Here is a 5925-nt window from a genome sequence, read left to right on the forward strand (position 1 = left end):
ATGCCCAGAATGCTTTTCAGGAAATCTGATCACATGGCTGTCCTTCTCCTACCTGCATACAGTCAGAGGCTGAAGTATAAGGCTCCAGGGATAAGAACAACAAAGAGGCAGTTGCGAAAGGCAGAGGCTATGGGATTGCTTCGAGTTGGTGGACTGGGCCATGTTCAAGGACTCACAAGAGGACCTGAATGAATACACCATGGTTGTCATGGACTTCTTAAAAAACAGTTGTAGATGAGTGTGTCCCCACAAAATCAATCAGAGTCTTCCCCAACAAGAAGCCCTGGATGAACAATGAGATCCTCAATCTGCTGAGGGTCAGATCAGTGGCATTCAGGTCTGATGACCAAGTAAGATACAAGAGGTCCAGGTATAATCTCCAGAAAACCATTTTATGGCGAAGCAGCAATTCCAAACCAAGCCTGAAGCACTGAAGGGTGCTTAACAGCTGTGGCAGGGCTTGAATGCTATTATCTCTTACAAAGTGAAACTAAGTGACATGGATGACATCAAGGCTTTGTACCCAGTGAGCTCAATGCCTTCTATGCTTGTTTTGACTGCCAAAACATAGGAAAAACCTTCACAAACTCCAACAGTTCCCAATGACCCTGTGATTTCAGTCTCTCAAGTTGATGACAGAACATCCTTCAGGAGGGTGAACCCATGGAAAACATCTGGCCTACATGGGGTAGTGGGTTGTATACTATAGACCTGTGCTGATCAACTGGCTAGAGCATTATCTGAGATCTTTTACCTCTCTTGTTAAAAGTCTGAGGTGCCCACCTGCTTCAAACAGGCTTCAATGATACCAGTCGACATTACAGGCCGAGACCCTTCCTCAGGACTGTATACCCACAGCTGGTACCTCGGAAGGCTGGAGAATTACCACCAGCACTGGCTTCACAAAGTTCTGCAAGTCCATCAGTCATAGAAGAGCCACTGGCATCGCCCTCTCCAAATCCATATCCTTGCATTTGTTATTGGAACTGTGGGTGGGAAAGGCAGCACAAAAGGGATTAGCAAGATTGTTTGAAATGGAAACAATCTGGTCAAGATTAACCTCGTGCTTTTGTGCTGACTGTAGAGAAGGAAATAGTCAGTTTTGACAGAAGTCAGGAGCTAACAGTACATTATATGATCATATTTACTGTCTGTCACTTTTTCATCTGAAATTTTAAAATGATATAAAATATTATATTTTATTTTCATCAGTAAGGACAGACGGAACCTTAGTTTAATGTCTCATCTGAAAAATAGCACATCTGACAGTGCAGCAGTCATTCAGTAAAGAAATGGAATGTCAGCTTGGATATAGTTCTCCAGTTTCTGAAGTGGGATCTAATCCTACTATTTTTGACTCGTGTGCTACACCAGATCATAGCTAATTTCAAGTTCAGATATAAGATAGAAATCCGTCAAACTTCCTTAGCTTAAAGTCAACATCAGAAAAACACTGTATGCTCCATCACTGGGATGATTTCATTCTCATGTGACCTGCATCCATTACTTCTCTTGGTGAGATTGACAATTTAATGTCAGGTTATGAATTGTGGGCTCATGCTTTCAGGGAACTGGGTTACACTTATTTCATTTAGGAACTTTATAGCCAACAGCAAGACGAGTATTGCATTATACATCCTTCTGGACTGCATTTGAACTTGGGTCCAGCAAGTTTGACCCACCATTCCATTTAGTTCCCAGTACAGTTAATTTAAAAAGTAAGGCAGCCAAGGGTAAAGTGAAATTCTGGGGATATGAATCAAATCTCCCAAAATGAACAGAATTAATGTTGCCTTTTTAAAAAATGTTTTCATTATATGAAAGCATTTCTAGATTTTGTCTAATGATAATGGTTTGACTGTTTAATAGTATTACAACATTAAGAAAGAAATCATATAACCTGCTACATGAGGAATCCGTGTAAAGCAATGCAAGTTATAATTCTATAATGCAATATACCTGCAGTCCAGTTGTGCTCTGAGACTGGGGATAAAACAGTCTGCAAAATTATAATACTTTAAAATTATTCATAAATAAGTAATAAAAATGATAATGCTCTCAAGAATTGCTGTTTGAGTGAAGATATAAAGCAAGAGCAATAATAGTGCAGTTTAGTTTATCCCAAACATCCTTTGCGATCATTTGAAACCATTTATAACAGGATATGAAAAAGAATTTTTTCAGCTTCCACCTATCATCATTATTTGATATGAACTGTCATTGGACCAAGATTCAGTACCACTGTGCAGTGTTCATTTGAGGAATAGCACAGCTAAGTATGTTATCTGAGACCTAGCCTTTAAAGCGTACATACAAACAATTTATAAGAGTTAATTGATAGCCAACATACATGTGTACCTTAAAATTTTGACAGTATTCCAACACTGCCATTATACAATTATACACACCATGACAACATCAAACCATTTCTTACTTCAGCTGGTTTAAGGCTAGTTATAGTATCAGCAGATTCTTCTTGCATCCAATTCTAAAATGACTATTTTGAAAAATCATAATGCACATTTAAAATTAATATTTAGGTTTGCTGCATTCTGCATCTGACTGCACATTTTCAATGAAAATATGAGTTACAATTTATTTGATTTTAACATGTGAAATGGCCAAAATTTTAGTACTTTTTGGATTCACTGTTAGTACCAATGTGAGGAATACTAAGATACAGTTCTATGCTTGTAGGCGAAGATCTACTAAGTATACCATAAAAAAAAGCATCCCAAATGAGTCTGACAAAACAAGTGGAAGAAATAATGTACTTCCATTCCTTTTGTAATATTGGAAATGTGACAACTAATTTCTGCATGGCAACATTCAACAAATGCCAATGGCATAATGCCGGTTTGACGTTGATTATGTTTGAGAGATAGCTATAGGTGTCCTCGTCAGTGATCTACGTCTGTGGGAAATGCAAGATCAAGAGACTTAGCATGACTCTGCTTAATTTCACAAATTAAATATAGGTAATCACAAAATTTTTGATATCTGTATATCTCTAGAAATCGGGGTTTGAACCTTGGATAATTTGCAAAATATGAACAGTGAGCTGTAAGGAAAATTAACTATTTAAGCCCTATGTTTAACCTCTTTTATGGTAGCAATGCACGTAACTATTAAATTCACCTTTATTCATATGACGAGAATATTTCAGATACCTGCAACTGGAATTGCAACCATTTAGTGGTAAGTGGACTGAGGAAGAAACTAAGACTTAGAGGGAAGAAATTGAACTTGCTGTGTTTGCTTATCAATGCAAACAAAACGATAATTTTCACTGTTCTTTTGACTGCAACAAAGGTCACTGGAAAGATATGTAGGTATGGATTCAATAACAGCAAATTAGGTAACTGCTAAGCCTTTCTGATATGTTAGTTATTTGCTCAAAGCAGATCTTAGCACACATTCTAAAAAAAGAATTATTGAACGGAGAAGGGCCCACTCAGGCCTTTGTCTCTTGGTATCTTTAGGAGTGCTTCTTTTAACTCTAAAGCAATGTACTTTTCAATAGCAATATGGACTAAACTCCACTCATTTTCCTCTTCATTCCCAGTAATTAACCAAAGCTGTTCCTAGCCAAAATTAGGAAATATGCTTTAGGCAAAATTAGAGGAAAAGCACCAAAATGCGAATTGCTGAAGGTGGGCCTCAAATCCTGGAATTCTGACAAATATGTAGAGTCCAACTATTCCAACTACAAAATTGGGTCAAAATCAACTTTCAGCCACTTTCAATCTGTTTGAAACTTTATATGTTTAACAGTTAAATTCATCTGAACTTTGTCGTACATGAAGGCATTTAACAGTCTTACTTTTCTCAATCAAAGAGTTTATCTTCGAAACTTTGATCAATAGTGCAGCATAACAGGAAGCATTTCATAGGAAAATCAGTTATAGTTGGTTTCCACTACAATCTTTAAACTCTTATAAGGTGCTGTGCCTAGATGGAGAAAATAATTTAAAATGATGTTTTTTTCCACTAATTTTACTTATTGACTTTATTGATGACTACTTACTTATTTTTCTTTGGCAGTCACAACCTATTGTGGCCTGCTCTCCAATCACCCATAACTAGTGTGTTTGTAAATGGTTGGAAGGATTTATAAATGTTGAATTTCTTTCTGTGGTTCCCTTGGCTAGCTATCCGAACAAATGCAAAAATCGTGTGCAGTTGAGGGTTAGAGCTTAGTTCTTACCCACAAAAACACTTGTCCAGAGTATAAAAAAGGTAAAATATACAAAAAAGTGTTTCTACACTCATTCCTACTTCACCAGTTTAATTCTTGCATTTCCTGTGAATTGGCCCAAGGTATTATGATATGACTTGTCGAGATGCTTGGAAATAAACTGGAGATTGAAAGCAAAAAATATTAGTTTGGGTCACAATTGGTGGTTTAGTTATAAACAGTGCTCAAATTCATGGTCACTTTTTTCTTCTTAAATTTTCTCTTATTTGGAAATCACTGAATGGAAAATTTGCCATGTGAGAATATAAGCAGGAAATAATTTAGATTAAAACTTTTAAAATGCATCAAAGATATTCCTTGATAGAGAGGGCTGTGCAATGTGTTTTTAATAATATAGCTTAAACTCTTGGGTCACAAAAAAGCATCTACGGCTTTTGATTAATTTTATGCAAAAAAGTCGTAAATAACTTCTTAAGAAACTATACTGGATCATTCACAAGTTAAATCAGTGTATCTTTTTAAACTTAATATTTAAAAGCTTTACAAAGTTGTCATTGCATGTAAATGAAAAGTTAATTAGTAAGCACCTCCTTAACAATCCACAAATGCATGTCATTGATGAAAAACTACATTGCTATTTCTTTTGATTTTGAATATGACAAGGCAAAATTTTGCACATTTGTAAGTCATGTTTACATTATTGCGATCTCTACTAAATAAATGGAATTTTCTGTACTTGCAATAAATAAGTCATTGCAAATTAAAGGAATTATATAGATATTTTTAAGGTTTTATTCTTTAATGACCTCCCTCCAGCAATCAGTTAAGATACTCAAACAATGCATATCATGTTTTGTATTTGATTCATATTAGGGGTAAAATGTTTTATCTCACTTCCATTGTCCCTATCCTATGGACTAAGAAAAATATAACAAAAATGTGCATTATTGTAAAACTTCTAGATACTGCATATGGATGAATCTCAATTACACAATCATTTACGTCTTTACATTCTACTTTTATGGAATCTAAATTAAGTATTCATATTTATTTTCAATGTAACACAGGTTGATTTTATTGTTTAGTTGCACTATGTGTAAAATAACATTAAACTTGTGATATAACTCAATGAAATGTTGAAACTAATCTCTGCCTTATTCTCAGCTGGACATAAAAGATGGCATTGCTCCATTCTGAAGCCAACATTTGCAAATATATTTTTTAAACAATATCCTTTAAGTAATATGGTCATTATCGCTTTGGAGTTTGTGAGAGCTTGTATGCAGATAGTTTGCTGTATCTCACATTGCAACAGTAACTGTAAAACTGCTTCATTAACTTCAAGCCAATTTCTGATGCTCTAAGGTTATAAATTATAGTTCTTTTTCAATTTGAACGGTTCTCCAATGTGCCAGCTAAATGATTTCCTTGTACTGTAGATGTTAAAGTTGGGGATATAACCTTACATTTAATATATTCAATTAGAGAATTCATGTTTTACCTGTGAAAATATATACTTATTTTATAATAAAGGGGACTTATCAATAGGATTCAATAATTTTTAACAACCATGTTTTGTATAATAGCTTAATTTTCACATGGCGATTTTCCTGACATGGTTAGATTGCCTTATCTGAATTTATACAAATTTGGACCCATGCCTGTCTTCAAAGTCCATTATCTGCTCATGTTATTTCCGATTTTAAAAAATATTTCATAGCCTTCCG

Source organism: Hemitrygon akajei, chromosome 2 (genome assembly GCF_048418815.1).
Source record: "Hemitrygon akajei chromosome 2, sHemAka1.3, whole genome shotgun sequence".
NCBI lineage: Eukaryota > Metazoa > Chordata > Chondrichthyes > Myliobatiformes > Dasyatidae > Hemitrygon > Hemitrygon akajei.